This window comes from Podarcis filfolensis (genome assembly GCF_964270895.1).
Source record: "Podarcis filfolensis genome assembly, chromosome: 9".
In the NCBI taxonomy this organism is placed as follows: Eukaryota; Metazoa; Chordata; class Lepidosauria; order Squamata; family Lacertidae; genus Podarcis; species Podarcis filfolensis.
Window position 1 is genome coordinate 35,114,186 of NC_139610.1, and position 17,970 is coordinate 35,132,155.

General features: G+C 45.9%; 1 protein-coding gene across 7 annotated transcripts in view; it reads right to left on the minus strand.

Annotated features, from left to right (window-relative positions):
* Positions 1-17,970, minus strand: part of NPY5R (neuropeptide Y receptor Y5) — a 30,320-nt gene that overhangs the window by 9,491 nt on the left and 2,859 nt on the right. The window contains exons 1-2 of one of the 7 annotated variants that reach the window (XM_083631265.1): positions 2,288-2,377; positions 1,184-1,682 (exon numbers count right to left, since the gene is read on the minus strand). The exons of 1 other annotated variant lie outside the window; for it this stretch is intronic. The gene's annotated coding sequence lies outside the window, so the exon portion shown is untranslated. Of the gene's footprint in view, positions 1-1,183; positions 1,818-2,287; positions 2,802-10,416; positions 11,001-17,970 lie in introns of those variants that run through there. 5 more of the 7 variants (XM_083631266.1, XM_083631264.1, XM_083631267.1 and 2 more) reach the window with 5 other exon arrangements.

The window sequence follows — 17,970 nt, forward strand, 5'->3', positions numbered from 1 at the left end:
TGAGGATCCATGAGGATCCGTGCTTTAAAACCATGTTTTTGGGCCATGGAGTGGCCAGGAAGCCATGGATCCGTGATTTTGTTGGTGCAGGCTGTGCCCCTGGACATGATGTGTGATTTAACAGTGCGTTTGGGTTGGCCCAATGCAAAAAGCATGAGGATCCATGAGGATCCGTGCTTCAAAACCACGTTTTTGGGCCGTGGTATGACCAGGAAGCCGTGGATCCAAGTTTTTTTGTGTTGCAGGCTGTGCTCCTGGACATGATATGTGATTTGACAGTGAGTTTGGGTTGGCCCAGTGGAAAAAAGCATGAGGATCCATGAGGATCCGTGCTTCAAAACCACGTTTTTGGGCCACGGTATGACCAGGAAGCCATGGATCCAAGCTTTTTGTGGTGCAGGCTGTGCCCCTGGCCATGATGTTTGATCTGATGGTGACTTTGGACTGATCTAGTGCAAAAATCATGAGGATCCATGTTTTTTAACCATGTTTTTGCGCCCCTGCGGCCCCACGAAATAGTGGATGCATGATTTTTTTGATGCTGTCTACAGAGTAAGACATGGTCTACAGTATCATGGTGGTTTTATTTAATTTGAATGAAAAAATCATATGAATTCACGAGGATCCGTCTAGATCCGCCTTTTACCTTTTTTCCTTCTCCAGCTAGGACTGGAAGGCTGTTTTTCTGAATCCTGAATATCTGTTGCTAAGCAGTGGATGACACTGAGTTAGATTGCCCAATGGTCTGATTTGGTATAAGGTACAGTGGTACCTCAGCTTACATACACTTCAGGTTACATACACTTCAGGTTACAGACTCCACTAACCCAGAAATAGTGCTTCAGGTTAAGAACTTTGCTTCAGGATGAGAACAGAAATCGTGCAGTGGTGGAGTGGCGACAGCAGGAGGCCCCATTAGCTAAAGTGGTGCTTCAGGTTAAGAACAGTTTCAGGTTAAGAACAGACCTCCGGAATGAATTAAGTACTTAACCCGAGGTACCACTGTATTGTTCTCGGTTTCTATACATTAGCTATACATCCAAAAAAACAGCACATAAATACTTAACAATTTATTCTAACAACGCAGTGCTAAGCATATCTTCTCAGGAGTAGCTCCTAGTGGGTTCAGTGGGTTTTACAAATAATCTTTAATTGTGAATCTGCCAAATGGATTACAACTAACCTGTTGCACCACCGCGACTCCAGAAGGCAGAGTTTATGAACGCTCCGTTTAAGGGGAAGCCTGGCTGATATTCCCCAAAAGAGCAAGAGTTTGATTTAGCTTTAGATAAAACACGAAACGTGGGATAATTAGAAACCGATTGGCAGCCAAGTCAAGCACAAGGCAATTAGTGACGGTTTGGCGCATTACGCCTTCGCCCGTGGCGGAAAGTTTCCACCTTCTTCTTCTTTATATAAAAGAAGATTTCCCACTTCTATTTCAAGCAAGGCTGAATAAAGTAGGAAACGCTCATTATCTGAAGGACGCCGGAAGAGAAGAAGTTCCTTAACCCCCTAATATCCAAAGTAAGGGCGTTTTCAGAGAAGGGTTCCGCCGTCTGGGTCGCGCGTTGGAGGGCGTCGCCAGGGGCAGGTGGAAGAAGCAGGGCCCGGAGATCCTCGCCCCTGCTTCCTCCCCAGGACCGCCTTCTCCCCTTCATCCACCACCTAACCGCGCGGCACTGCAGACCGCGGAGGGAGAAGAGAAGGCAGAGATTCGTTCTGGCACGGAGTCGAGTTCCCTGGGTTCCTGGTGCGAAGAAAACGCTCTTTCTGGAGCTTCTGGGCGCACTCAAGCTCTCCAACCGATGGGCGCGCTGAGAAGTGTTTTGGGTTTAAGAGGAAAAATGGGGAAAGGCGGGTTTGTTGACAAAGCGGTTATGAATCTAAAAGGCGCGTCGATGAAACCGCCGTAGGCAGCGACGCGGGGGGCCTTGAGCCAAAGCTACGGAGGATCGGGGCTGCGCGTCTTTCTTTACTGGCCCTGCGCGCCTTCCTGGGGCACCGCAGCGGGGCCCTGTCTCGGCGTCTCCCCCGGACCCCGCTCCCAGCGCGGCCCTTTCCTGACCTCGCGCTCGCTCCGGAGGCTAAGCTCGGCTTCCAGAAACCTTCAGGCAGCAGCGCCCCACGAGGACCGGCTCGCCCCTGGGGTTCCGCGTTGTGCCTGGTTTGGGTCTATCAAAAGCGCCCCCAGGCAGCCAGGAAGAAGCTCTCGCCGACCCGCTAAAGCTGCCTTGCACTTGGGCATCTGCCTTTCGAAACGCTTAGCGGGGAGAGCAGCGCTTACCCGAGGTCTCGAGGTGTTCCGCGCCGGATGGGGACTTGCCAGGCTGCCAGTTCCGCGTCCGCTCGGTTCCAAGGAGATGTGCGCTGCTGCTGCTGCTGCTGCGCACAGCGCGCTGCCTCGCCTGGCCCCCCGACCGCAGCGTCGCCCTCGGCTAACTTTCCGCCGGATCGATCTCCCTTCCTCTCTCCGCGTCGATTTCCCAATTAAGATGCCGAAGGGGGGTGGGAGGCACCAGCCGCCCTTTGCCTGGCTGCGTTTTTTAGGGTCCGCTGCTGCAAAAGCTGCAGGAGGTGGAGACCGGCAGAATCCTCGGGCTGTAACTTCGGCAATGGTGGCATATTGGATAAGTTGGTCGTGCGCGGAATGACCTGCCTGGCGAGTTAGTCGCACAGGAGATTTATCACGTTTGAAATAGGTCTTCCTCTTTCTCCTCTTCTTTAAGATTTGTTTCTCATAATTCACACTTTGTGTTACTAGGAAAATACCGATCAGCGGCGGAAGGAAGGGTTTACCCTTCCCGTTCGGACTGCCATGCTGTTAACCTGTGCGAGGTGAGCTGTGGTTGCTTTAGTAAAGAGGGAGATGCACTCTGCATATGCTGAACAATCCCCTCTCTCTATGTCATTATTTCCACTGTCCAGAGCGGAGTCCTGGTGTTAAAATGACGTTCCACAGCTGAGCTTCAGACATTCCAGCCCTGCCTTGGGACACAGGAACTGACCCTGGGCTCATCTACATGCGAAAAGCTCATAGACTAGTGGGCCACACTTAAAATTAAGGGGCCAGCCCCCCTGGAGCTTGAGGACGAGTTTCTTCCCCTGCCACCCCACACCTGGTTATCTTCTTTTCTGACTTAATTTCATCACAGACATCACCAATCCACTCACACTTTCTCCATTAATTCTAGCGCAAAGGACAGAGCTGTAATTATATGTTCTTAGAGCCCCTCTTAGGCTTACCTGAAACAGCAAAATTCCACCTGGAACACATTTTTGCATAGGGAATAGCCTGTATGAAAAAGGTTTGTATATTATTATTATTGTACATACCCTTTCTGTGTATGTGCAACTTGAAACAATGGGCAATCGTTTCCCAATGTGTATACATACAGCAGCATGTACGAATATGAATCATGACACCAATGATCTATACTAGGGTGGGAAATGCCCTGCTCTCCAGATGTTGCTGGACTTCACCTTCCATCAGTTCCAGCCAACATGGCCAATGGTCAAGGATGATGGGAGTTGCAGTCTAGCAATATCTGAAGAGCTGCAGGTTCCCATCCTTCATCTACATCAATCTTTGCCAATGTGGTACCCTCCAGATGTTTTGGATACACCAGCCCCAGCCAACACAGCCATACTGGAACTGATGGGAATTGTACTCGAAGACACATGGAGAGCATCAGATTGGGGAAGGCTGAGCCGTGCAATTATTTCATGCTAGTTCCTTTGCAGTAGAGCAGGCATAGGCAAACTCGGCCCTCCAGATGTTTTGAGACTACAATTCCCACCATCCCTGACCACTTGTCCTGTTAGCTAGGGATGATGGGAGTTGTAGTCCCAAAACATCTGGAGGGCTGAGTTTGCCTATGCCTGCAGTAGAATATTCCATGTTGGTATTTGTGTCTTCTTTAAAGCACCCCTTGCAATATAATTTCTTTTCACCTCCATCCTTGATCAAGAAGGTGGGGGCTTCTATAATTGTGGGCAATTCTTTCCTTCATGCTAATTGTCCAATTATTTTGAAATGTTCATATAGGGTAGAAGAGAGACCAAACCCACTAATTGACTCTGGCCTTTCAACTTCAGATTTATGGATGGATGAAAGCAGTGGCGCAATAACAAAGGGAAATGCATACTTTGTCAGGGTTCACATAAGGAGTGGGCTTCAAGAGCTCTTGCATAAGAAGGCATTCAAAAGAAATGCTCTTTTTATTTATTATGGTGTTTATTTTAAACATTTAAAACATTTAGAATGTATGTACAATGGTACTTTGGTTGTCGAATGGCTTGGCTCCCAAACAAATCGGCTCCTGAACGCCGTAAACCCGGAAGTGTGTGTTCTGGTTTGCAAATGTTTTTTAGAAGCCGAATGTCTGACGCGGCTTCCACAGCTTCCGATTGAGTGCAGGAAGCTCCTGCAGCCAATAGGAAGCCACGTCTTGGTTTTCAAATGGTTCCAGGAGTCGAACGGACTTCCAGAATGGATTAAATTTGAGAACCAAGGTACCACTGTATTCCCATTCTTATCTCAGAGTGGTGGTCCTTTGATAGCCAAAGTGGTAATCATCCCCACACAAGAAGGAGGGATCCAGACGCTTGGCAAAACTCCCAAAGTTTGTTGAAATACAAAAAGCGGGTGGGAGGGTTGGAAGAGAATTCTGGGCATCAACCCCAAAAACAGCCCAATGAGGAATGAGCATGCTCAGTGGCCGCAGAATGCAGGGTGAAGGAATGCGAGAAAGGGAATGAAATGAAGTATCTGGAACAGGAGCATTCTGCACTGAAACATTTTTCATAGATTCAGATGGCCAGAATCTCAGCAACACTGCACTTTGCAGTGTGACAGACGCTCTGTAAGGAAAGCTGAAAAAAATAAAATAAGGTTTCAAAGGGTCAGAAGATCAGGGGGCTGGCTCAAAAGGGAAGAAACTGAACTCTGTAGCTTGCCCCATCCAAGACCCATTTGTTTGTGTTTTACTACCACTGTCAGAGGCATGATGCCTCTGAATACGAGTTGGGAATCACAGGTGTCGAGAGTGCTGTTACCCTCGGGTTCTGCTTCTGGGCTTCCCATGGGCACATCTGGTTGAACACTTTGGGAACAGGATGCCGGACTATATGGTCTTTGGCCTTGCGGTAAGAATTTACTTCTAAACCACCTCTCAATAGTTCATGCCCAGGTGAGGGAATGACATTTTAAAGAAAAACACAACCAAGAGAGAGATACGAGCTCAGCATCTACTAGGGACCCAGTTTATTGAGAGATAAGCTATTGCAATAGCAACAGTTACTCAAACCAGGAGTTCAGAGAACAACCAGTTAGGAGAACTGTGTTTGAGACACGTTTTTGTTGGTTTCTGCTTTCCTTCACTGTGCAGCGAAAGGGTTTGTCACGAGACAGGTGTTTACATTCCACAGTCTGTACTGTTGGAGTTTCTCACGGGAAAGGGAGGCTGGATGTGACGTACACTGGTTTCCTGTTTTTCACTGTTCTTTGCAGTTTCACTTTGGTGATTCTCTCCGAGCTGTCGAGGAGAGAGGATGCATTTCTCTGCTCCGGCAGAGGCAAGATGTCTTTCTGTAATATAATCGCTTTGAACTTTAAATAAAGCAATATAGAGTATGCAGCACGTACTCCTCATCCTTCTGCTGTGCACGGGACTCTGCTTTAAACTAACACGTGGTTATGGGCTCCAGAAGTCGAATCGGAGTGCCGGCAAGGGATCGGAATGCAGAGGGACAGATCGGATCAGAATCTGCTCTGCGTGTCAAGATGATTGATGAGGTATGTGCTACTGCTCCGGGCAGCCTGCCAGCTTCTAGTTAATGGCCTTATGGCTGGACTTTTAACTTTAAAGCCGTTTTGCTGGGAATAGGCAAAAGGCTCCCAGGCACAAGTTACTATGCTGGGGAAATCGAAAGTAACTTTTAAGTGCGCTTTTGGAATAAGGCAGCTGCAGCAGTGACGCAGCAAGATTTAAAGCAGCATATATGACGCTGAAGGCTAATGCCAGAGTCATGATGGCCCTTCAGGATGCTTGTGGGATTCCAAAGCTCAATAAGAAGAATTACGCGGACTGGGTTTTGTATGCAGAGGCAATTCTGCGGAAAGAGGGTTTGTTTGAGGTGATTACAGACAACCCCCCAGCTCCAGTTACAGATGTATGGGCAGCTAAGGATTCCAAAGCAAGGGGAACTCTTACATTGATAGTATCCCCGGAAGAGCTCTGTCTGTTGCGTGATAAGACCTCAGCCAGAGAAATTTGGGACGCTTTGAGAGAGGCTCACTTAAGGACAGAAGCTGGATCCACTATGTTTTACTTCAACAAGCTGCATAATATGGCTCTTGCTGAAGGTGGAGATGTGCGTTTACATCTGATGGAGATGCAAAATCTGAGACATGAGCTGCAACAGAGAGGACTCAACTTTCCAGAGGCTGTGTATTCTTTCATGATACTACAATCTTTGGGTTCAGGTTGGGAGTCTGTTGCAACCCAGATTGCTGTGCAACCAACAGCTCAGCTAACAGTGGATTATGTTACTGCCGTGATTTTAAATGAAGCAGATCGCCGGGGTGCTAGCTGCATGGGCAAGGGGGAGTCTTCACAGACGTCGTCCCATAGTGCAGTGGAACCACCAGATGGCGCCAAAGCTTTGAAGGCAGTGAAATGCTACTCGTGTGGACGTCTAGGCCATATGAAGAGGGAATGCAGATATCCCAGGGCCAAGACAGAGCAGCGCAGCGAAAGCTCATCGCGCGGAAAAGGCCGAGGCAAAGGCAAAGGTCCGGTGTCAAGGACAACGCAGCACAAGGCTATGGTTTCACGCTTCACTCCAAAGGTTGCAGAGGTCCAGAAGACGTCTAGATCTTTCTTCGTTGTTGATTCAGCGGCGACCCACCACATGTGCAACGATAAGAGACTGTTTGTGTCTTTTACACCGCAGGAAGGTGCGATTCACCAGGCGGATGACCACACAATTCCCAGTAAAGGCTACGGAACTGTTGTTCTTCACAGTTTGGACTTATCGATACAGAATGTGCTTTACGTGCCAGATGCCAAACATAATCTGCTCAGCGTTGGACAGCTGAATGAGCGGAACATTGACGTTTCCTTCAAGAACAGGAAGTGCATCATCACAAAGAAAAATGATTATGTATTGCATGCTGAATATGTTGATCGTTTGTTTGTTTTGTATTATGATGATGTTGTGCAGGATGACACTTGTTGCATTGCAGGTTCTAACAAAAGTTTGCATGCAGAATGTATTCATGATTTTCATAGAAAATTTGGTCATTTGCATTTTGAGGCAGTATCTAAAATGCCTGCCTTGGTTGAAGGTATGACTATTAAACCCTGCAGGTACCACATGAAGTGCAAAGCATGCGCAGCAAACAAGGTAAAAATGGCTGCGAAAGGTAAGGTGTCTAGTAGGCAAGCTACGGAACCATACCAGATTGTTCATGCAGATTTGGTTGGACCACTAGCGCCCTCTTTGGGTGGCAATAGGTACTTCATGGTTCTCATTGATGCATTTTCCAGATATATTTTTGTGTACAATCTCAAGCAGAAATCAGAGGCTTTTCCTAGGTTCAAGGAATTCTGTGCTTGGTTGGAAAATGTGCATGGTAAGAAGATAAAGACTCTTTTCAGTGATCGCGGGGGAGAATTCACTTCTCAGCAGTTTGAAGCTTTTCTGACTGAGAAAGGAATTCAACACGATTTGTCTAGTCCTCGCTCGCCATGGCAGAATGGACTTGCGGAAAGGGCAAATCAGACATTGCTTCAAGGGTTAAAAACCTTGCTGCATGATGCCAATCTTCCAGAGAGTTATTGGGCCGAATCTCTCTCGTGTTTTGTTTACAGTTACAATCGCAGGTTATCTTCAGCGATTGGTTGTACCCCCTATGAGAAGATGTTTGGCAAGAAGCCATACATTAAACACATGAAAATTTTTGGTTCTGACATGTGGGTTCATTCACCACAAAATTCCAAGTTAGACAAGCGTGGATTGCATGGTATCTTTCTAGGTTATCAGAAAGGGTCTTACAGAATAATGATGACTGACTCTAAGGCAATTAAGCTCACGAGAAGTGTTGAGTACAATGCAAAGTGGGGGGAGAATGTGGGAATTTTCCAATGTTATCCTGATGACGGTGATGAGACTGAGGAAAGTCAAAAGCAGCCACAACAACCCACACCCACTGATGAAGGTTCTGAGTCTGAATCTGAAACTGAATCGGGTGATTCAGAGGATTTCAAGAGTGCGAAAGCCTCTATGCGACCCTCTGAAAGCTCTGATCAAGAATTGGAGGAACCATTGTTCACAATAGGTCGTTTTTCTCCTAAGAAGGAAGAGGAGAGTGTTGAAGACTTAAGGCTAATTCGTAGGTCACAGAGAGCCACAAAAGGCAGACCTCCAAAGAGATTTGCTGATGAATTTGCTACGGTAGCAGTAACAGCTGTTAAAAGCTCCAAGAAGGTATTTGAACCTTCTAGTTTCCAAGAAATCCAGGGTTTGGATTCAAAGGAAGCTGAGCCATGGTTAAATGCCATGAAGGCTGAACTTGATTCCTTAGAAAGGAACAAAACATGGGAGCTAGTTCCAGTAGTTCCAGGAATGAAACTGCTTGGAAGCAAATGGGTCTTCAAAGCGAAGACAGATCAAAATGGCAAGATAGTCAGACACAAAGCCAGATTGGTAGCCAGAGGTTTTGCACAGGTACCAGGTGAAGACTATCACGAGACCTACTCACCCACAGTGAGGTATGAAAGCATAAGGCTTATGCTCAAGCTAGCTGCAGAGGAAAATCTACACATTAGTCACCATGATATTAATACAGCTTTTCTGTATGGATCTCTAGATGAATCACTTTATATGCTTCCACCTGATGGCGTACAGGTAAAACAGGGATTTGTTTGTGCTCTGAAGAAATCCCTTTATGGTCTCAAACAAAGTGCACGGTGTTGGCACACAAAACTCACTGAAGTATTGTTTTCTCTAGGTTTTCAGCAAGGGAAAGCTGATCCATGTGTATTTGTCAAAGAGGAGGGGCAAAAGAAACTGTACTGTTTGTTTTATGTTGATGATTTATTATTCTTTTGGAAAGATGTCGCAATGTACAATAACGCCCTAGCTCAACTGAAAGAGCACTTTGACATGAAAGATCTTGGTGAGGTAAACAACTACCTATCTCTGGAAATAGAGAGAGATCAAGATGGTATCATTCTAGTACACCAGTCACGGAAAATTGCTGATGTGTTAAGCAAACTAAATCTGATGGATGCTAACCCTGTAGACACACCGATGACAACAGGTTATCAGATAGATGACACTGAAGAAGCATTTTCTGACACTACATTGTACAGAAGTGTGCTAGGCAAGCTAAACTTCATTGCCAGATGTTCAAGACCAGACATTGCTGTTAGCTGTAATTTGCTGAGCAGACAAGTCAACAATCCTAGTATCAAGGATTGGAAAGCTCTGAAACGCATAGCGCGGTATTTGAAAGGCACTATGCATTACAGACTGAGATTTAACAATCGAAAGTCTGGTGGTCTTGAGATATTTGCAGATGCAAGTTTTGGAAGTGACACTACAGACAAGAAAAGTACGTCTGGAGTTTGCTACATGTACAATCAGGGTCTGTTTGATTGGTCATGCAAGAAGCAAACAACAGTTAGCTTAAGTTCTTGTGAAGCCGAACTGAATGCACTGTCTTATTCACTTAAGGATTGTGAATGGTTAATACAATTGTGCAAAGATATGAAAATTCCTGTCAAATGTCCAATCCGGGTTTACCAGGACAACAAAGCATGTTTAGCTTTGCTGAAGTCTGAAGGTTGTAAGCAAAGCACAAAGCACTTGCAATTAAAGTTGCAGCATGCTAGGGAATGTATTCAGAAGGGACTCGTAACGGTGTCCTATATGCCAGGTAATGAAATTCCTGCTGATGTATTGTCCAAGATTGTATCCAGGGATCAACACTGTACCTATGTGCAAAAGTTGGGTTTGTACTGATATTGTACGAACACGCTGCCCAGTGATGTTCACAGAAAGGGGGAGGATGTTGGTTTCTGCTTTCCTTCACTGTGCAGCGAAAGGGTTTGTCACGAGACAGGTGTTTACATTCCACAGTCTGTACTGTTGGAGTTTCTCACGGGAAAGGGAGGCTGGATGTGACGTACACTGGTTTCCTGTTTTTCACTGTTCTTTGCAGTTTCACTTTGGTGATTCTCTCCGAGCTGTCGAGGAGAGAGGATGCATTTCTCTGCTCCGGCAGAGGCAAGATGTCTTTCTGTAATATAATCGCTTTGAACTTTAAATAAAGCAATATAGAGTATGCAGCACGTACTCCTCATCCTTCTGCTGTGCACGGGACTCTGCTTTAAACTAACAGTTTTAACACAGCTTTTATAGGGTTTTTCGCTCATAGAATGTATGCATGAAAGGGAAGGTCACAGGTCAGGGAGCTAACACTGTCTTGTTTGGCTTCGTTAGCTCATTCCATCCATTATCTTGGGTGCCCCGTGGCATCTTGGGATTTAACATTTTACTCATTTATTGTCCTTTTTCTTGACATCCAGACCCTCAAAGAGTCCACAACATACAATTTCTATAGTTTCCTATGCCCGGAAGGATTCAAGGTAATTTCACATTAACATTCCATTCCTAAACTATGCAAACTGCACTTAGAAAGATAGGGGGTCAGGGCTGAGAAGTCCAAACCGCATAGAAATTAGCACATTGATGCATAGGTTCCATTATAGAGTGTAGATGCTGGGATTACATTTTTATTCAATGCTAAATTCTATACATTCTATCAAATGCTAAATGGGTGAACTAATTTTATAACAGCTTGATCCAGCAGGGCTCATGGTATGTTCTTGCATTTCTTCTGGCTGAGCTAAAGCCATGGCGATGACTATAGTCTTTATTCCCCCATCCCATCTATGCAAGCCATTAAAGAGTCACACTTTCTTGAAGTTCTGCTGAAACAAAAGGTCACATCATTATTACAGGGGACGTTAAGGCAGGGGTGTGGAAAAAGCTTTACTGAAAGGGGATTTTTTGGAGAAGTGCAAAAATCCTTGGTTACACCCCTGTCAAGGGGCTGTTTCAGGGACTTCTGAATATTTCATGCTGAACTTAGCCTGAACTTTAGATTATACGTTCTGTGACAGCTCTGCCATTTCTTTCCGTGAAGTTAGAAGTTGCTCAGTGGAACATTTGCAACTTTTATACCACAGCCAAAGGAACAGAAGCAGTGCTTGTTCTGAAGTGTGGGATGTGGCCACATCCGTACCTTACATTTAAAGCACTGTAATAGCACAGTGTAAAACCTCAGCGCCTAGGACTTGCCGATCGCATGGTCAGCGGTTCGAATCCCCGAGGCGGGGTACGCTCCCATCGTTCGGTCCCAGCGCCTGCCAACCTAGCAGTTCGAAAGCACCCCCGGGTGCAAGTAGATAAATAGGGACCAGCGGGAAGGTGTGCTGCGCTGGCTCGCCAGATACAGCTTGTCACGCTGGTCATGTGACCCGGAAGTGTCTGCGGACAGCGCTGGCTCCCGGCCTATAGAGTGAGATGAGCGCACAACCCTAGAGTCTGGCAAGACTGGCCCATACGGGCAGGGGTACCTTTACCTTTTTACCTAATAGCACATCAACAGCCGTGGCTTCTCTCCAAAGAATCCTGAGAACTGATCTATCATTCTCATGGTGTTTTATGACTTATTCTTCCCAAGAACCTCTGGGGATTGTAGATCTGTGAGGGGAATAGAGGGCTCCTTAAAATTCCCAGTGCTTATAATAAACTATACAGTGGTCCCTCAGGTTACATACACTTCAAGTTACATACGCTTCAGGTTACAGACTCCGCTAACTCAGAAATAGTGCTTCAGGTTAAGAACTTTGCTTCAGGATGAGAACAGAAATCGTGCTTCGGTGGTGCGGTGGCAGCAGGAGGCCCCATTAGCTAAAGTGGTGCTTCAGGTTAAGAACAGTTTCAGGTTAAGAACAGACCTCCGGAACGAATTAAGTACTTAACCTGAGATACCACTGTAGTTCTCTGGATCAATTGGGGGAAGCCATTACTTTTAAAGTGTTGTTGGTTGGTTAGTTGGCATCCATCTGTTTTGGAAGACAATGGAAGAATGTGACTTTGAGGGTGAAGTCAAATTGTTAGAAGGTTGCAGCACCTTCTGTATACACTGATACAGGAGAGACATGTTTTGTTGCAGCTGGGGCAGATGAAGTCATCTAGTTATGTTGCTGCAAATGCAGCATGGCATTTCTTCTCTCTGTGCTCCTACCAGCAGTCATTCCTCCTCCGGTCACTGCTATGGATTGCACTGCAATCGCCAGCAAGGGATTCCCACATGGAGGGTTGATGTTGCCAGCCTTCATGCCATGTTTGCAGGCATCTGTTTAATACAGAGTTTGTCCGCCAACAGGCCTGGGGTCTGAAGCGAGCTCCCTGTAGAGCACATCCTTGGGGATCTTGCCATCTCCCATTCTGTGGACATGACCAAGCCAGCAGAGAAATCACTGAGACAGGAGTGCAAACATGTTGGGAACGTGAGCTTGGGAGAGCACATCTTTGTTTCAGACTCTAGCCTACCATGTAATGCGGTATAAGAGTGCTTTAGATGTGTGGTGTGACTTCTGTTTAAAAGCACCGTCTCTATCTCCATTTAGGAAAGTGCTGGGTACATAAGATACCTTCTGAACATACTGTGTGGGTCTCCCAACTTTTACAACACAATGCTATGTAAGTTTACTCTGAAGTAAGTCCATCTGTGTTCAAGAGAACAATGGTTCCCAAACATTCTTTCCCCAGACCACTTGCAAATTGCTAAGGGTCTAAAGTGGACTACTTTAGGATCTCTCTGCCTATTGTAGCAATTATAATTTGCCACGCTAAATACTGTATGGTTTTTTATTGTATTTTATTGCTTCAATTATTTATTTTACATTGTATTTTATTATACTGCTTTTATTGCAATACAATGAAATACAACATCAGAAATAAAAAGAAGCAATAAAATGCAATTATTAATTCCTGTATTGCAGGGGGCTGGACTAGATAACCCTTGGGTCCATTCCAACTATGATTCTATGAATTAAAATCAATAGGAATATTTAATACGATGAATGTGTCAACTTGTGTCTTCAACCTGAAATCCACAGGCATGCCACAGCCCACCCAGATGATGCTTGTGGACCACAGCTTGGGAACTGCTCAATAGAGCTTACCTGCACGTAAGTGTACAGAGTGTTGCACCCTAACGTCGTAACTTTTTTTTTTTTAAAGTCAATCTATTTCTTTTTATTGCTAGATTTTTTCCTGGTCTACCTGAAGGACAAAGGGACACTTAATACTGCTGAAACTTCTACTCAAATCAGTAAGATAAAACTCTGTATTAAATTGCAGAATGCATTATCATAAAGCCAATGAATATTAGTTCATGTTTGCTAAACCCAAGACGTTTAATTTATCTGTCTCTTTATTTCTATTGTTCAAACGAGAGTGCAGATGCAGGCGTTTATGTAGCCAAAATGGTGGCATCCGTGCAGAAAAGTGAATTGTCAGGAGACTTGGAGGAATGGCAAAGTACAAAAAAAGGAACTTGGGGGGAAATAGTTAAAAGTAGCAGGTAGGGAGGAGAACCCAATGAAGGCTGAGTGTGTTGAGTTGCCATGAATGCTGGCTGACTGTTGGGGTGGGTGGGAAACAAAAAACCAGGCAAGAGATCACAGAAATGAAAGAAATCATATAATTGTAGAGTTGGAAGGGACCCTGAGGATCTAGTTCAATCGCCTGCAATGCAGGAATAATGCAGCTGTCCCATTTGGGGATCGAACCCACAACCTTGGCATTATCAGCATCGCACTCTAACCAACTGAGCTATCCGGGATGGATTAGAGTGTCTTGGACGAGGGTATAGCTGGCTGGAACCCTGAACAAAAGCACTCCACACTGCAATGTTTGTTTCAGGTCACACTTACTTTTTAAAATTATTATTACCAAAGGAGGTCAGGGTGATATACACAAGTTTGTTTATCACCACAGCAGCCAAAGGGCAGTCTGTTAGGCTGACGGAGAACGCCTGTGTCAGCTTAAGTCATGCAGCGAGCGAGATGGCTGAACAGGGATTTCAAGACATGTTTTCCTAATCCATTAAATCACAACTGGGTGTTGAATCCTACCCCAGCAGCCCAAATAAGAAAGTGTTGCAGCATTCCGAAAAGTAATTTCTGTGGGGAAGAAGCTTCACAGCTTCCACCAAGAACAGCTCTCACCTTCTTGAATACAATGTTCAAAGGGTACAGCCATTAAGGCTTTAAAGTCATGATAGAAGAAATGTGTGTAGACTTTAAGGGACTTCTATGGATGAAAGCAAACACTTTGTGCCCAGAAATTAATAGGGAAGCAGCTTGGATGATGGAATAGTGGTGTTGTGTGCTTGCGCTGAACAAATCTCTGTCATCTGCTGTATTAGGGGGGTTCTGCTCCTCTGCTGTGCTCACCAACCGGCTTCCAGTGCTGCTCGGATTCACTCCGCTCTGGCCTCCTCTTTCTCCACAGCTCACTCCCAGAGGTGGACTTTGGTAATATGGTGCCCAGAGTGAGCCCAAAATTTGGTGCCTCCACATGGACCTTCTCAATTATGGATCTTCTCAATTTTGCGTCCCCTCAGCTTGGTGTATAGTTAGCACAGAGGCACACACAGAGCTGGGCTCTGAAGGTGAAACATTTTATAAATTCTTTGTGATAGCCAGGATGCAAAGGGTTCCATCACACTCTTTTGCAGTCTCCAAATGTCACTCCTGGAAGTCCTGTGCATCTCTCTGAAGTCCATGAGACATGCAGTACTATGCCCACTTAACCTGGGAGTAAGCCCCATTGAACTCAGTGGGATTTGCTGCTGAGTAGATGTGTATAGGATTGCACTCTTAAACTTAACCAGGTCTAATCTGAAGTGAATCCTATTCTCGGGTGAGTAGAGGATTGCAGTGTTTGTCATTATGCAATGCAAATCCACCCCCCATCCTTTATGCAAATATTGGGAGTTTATATTTCACAACAGCAGCTACTGAGAGGTTTTTGGTTTTAAAGAAAAATATGAATACAACTGGATTAAGTTTTCAACTGTTTAATTTTTCAATATATCCCCCCCACAGGAGTTGGAGAGGGGAAAACCCAAAAGCGTTAGTGTGCTTCACTCAATAAACCTTCAGATTACATTTTCCCACTGAAGCGGACACGTCAATAGGCAGGAATCTGTTTGAGAAGGGCTGGGAGTTATAAAAGTATGAAGTTTTAAATGCATGGAAGACATTAATTACACGACCAATTCAATGTTCCTTAATGCCTAGAAAAGAGCAATACATTCTTGATCCGTTTTGCCTTCCTAATTATAGATTGTTGGATGCTGATTTTATTACGAACTTGGCACTTTTGGGCAGGATTTCAAAGCCCAGTTTAATTAAAGCTGCAATGTTCTGCACACTAACTTGGGAGTAAGTCCCATGGAACTAATTGAAACCTACTTTGGAGAAAACATGCAGGGGATTCGTCTGCACAGCAACCTAATGGTATCATTTGGTGAGTTGGGGTGGGGGGGGAGGAACCGAGCGCTCATGGGGGTGCCGTCCCATGAGATTCTGCTGCCCCAGGCGGCTGCTTTAGTCTGCCTCATGGGTGAGTTGGCACTGCTTGCTGTGAGTGGTCAGATGGGGAGGAGGAGTGGGAGGAAATGGGAGACTTGGGAGGAGACCCAGCAGGTTGGGAGGCAATGATCAGGACCCAGGTAAGGGGTCCAGTGGATGGTTAGGACAGCACCTGGTCCAGGTGTCAATGGATACTTTGCATACTGCATCCCAACTAGCTAACTTGACTCCACAGCCAGCCCTTGTTAGCAAAGAACCATTCTTCTCAAGAGAGGTGCCTATGGATAAATCGGACAGCAAACTAGCCCCACCTCTATCTCCAAGGCCATGAAGGCAGCCTCAGTGGCATGAACACAGTTTGCACGCTCAGCCTGCTTGAAGGAGCACCCACTTGCTTGCTCAGTCTTGAGGTTGGGGACAACCACACAAATGACTGTGTCCTCCCCACTCTGCAAAAGGAGAGCTTATGGGACATGGCGCTTGTTTGGACAGCATCTTAGCTTACACCTGGCCATGTACCTTAATGCTCTGCTGTGCCTTCTGACTTTGTAACCTGTAACATGAACTATGTTGGGGCGCTGTAATGAATTTTGGAACAAGCATCATACCCGAGCCAAGAGTCTGAATACTGAGTCTGAAACTGGGAGCCAGGACACCTTTGTACTTCTGCATTCATAGCTTCTGCATATACACACTCTCTGTCCTCCATCTGAACAAACCACAGTCATTATCAGAGATCAAGGACACCTTCCAGTCAGGCAAAAATCACTCAAGGAGGGTGTGAACCAAGGCCAGTGAGGGGGCTGGCCTGGAGTTGTGGCTTTTGGCCCATGAGCCTGAGTTTCCCACCTCAGCTATAAAGGGAACCTAACAGCAATTTGGCCAAGGCACTCTGCACCACCTGTAGTTTTTAAGGTTTGGAATTTGTGACAGAAGCTGAACCTGGACAGGACCAAAGCATGGCTGGCAATAGCAAGATCTGCCTTCTCCAGAAAAGGATGCAGCTGGTGCACAAACAAGGCTATGGAGAAATGCTCAGAGTTGCAGTTGGAACCTGAACATCCAGGAGCCAAACCATGTCTAGGAGCACCAATGAGTTTTTAGGTGCACAATGATCATCCCTTGCTCGATATCAATGAGATACTAAAGTTAAATCAAGATATTAGGCTTTAGTTCAGTGGTAGTCTGTGTGGTTACCCTCAAGGGGTTATTGGGCTAGAACTCCCATCAGCCCCAGCTGGCATGGCCAAAGGGCAGCAATGATGGGAGGTGTAGTCCAAAAACATTGGGAAGGCACCACATTGACCACTCCTGCTTCAGTTATCCCAAACCCGTCTCAGAAGCAACTGCATGCAGTCTAAACAGGGCAGCCAGAAGCAAAGGAGGGACTTTAGAAGATAAAATGAATTTGGCTTAATATGCCAGGATGAAAAAAACTGGGCTACTGGAACACCCTCATCTGACCACACTAGGCCTTATGGATATGCTCTCCACGTAATGCATCTGGGTTAAACGCAGCAGTCAATCTGACATTTTCTTTCCTTTGCCAGTTATTGTTTAATCAATAGTCTTCTTCCAGGAGCACTGCGATTTGTATCTGTTTAGTATCCTGAGTCTGTTGGGAGTATGACTGATAATTATTCACTGCATTCATCCGGCAATTTGAAATGACAAGCTGGCCCTTGGCTTGGAGCCTGCCACAACAGCTAAAATACAAGGTGCTCTCAGGCGGATTTCTTTTTGTTTTCTTTCTTTAAAAAAATGAATGTGGCCTTGGACTCGCAGCTTCTGAAGCGTGAGCCACCAATATGCAGGATCTATTCTGTTTTTCGTGGGTGTCAAAAATCAATATTTCTCTTACATTTTAACTTTGGCAGCCAAAAACCACCTTTCTGCACCAATCACAACAGTCACATCCATGGGCATCAAACTTCTGCTCTTTTCGCTTTGCTAAGCCTGGCCTGGGGAGTTCTGCACACAAGTTCAATGAAACGGGCTCAATGTACATACAGCTGTATGCTGTGAGCAAGGTGCAGAGCCACTGCTGTCCAGAGGGTGGCTGCATGGCTCTGCCCTATCACATGGGCTGCAACTACAATGGTCAGACCCAGTGGCGTAGCGTGGGTTGTCAGCACCCGGGGCAAGGCAAGTAATTTGCGCCCCCTAACCCGTGGATTTGCGCCCCCTAACCCATGGATTTGCGCCCCCTAACCCATGGATTTGCCCTAACCCCAGATATTGCGCCCGGTGCGGCCGGCACCCCCTGCACCCCCCACGCTACGCC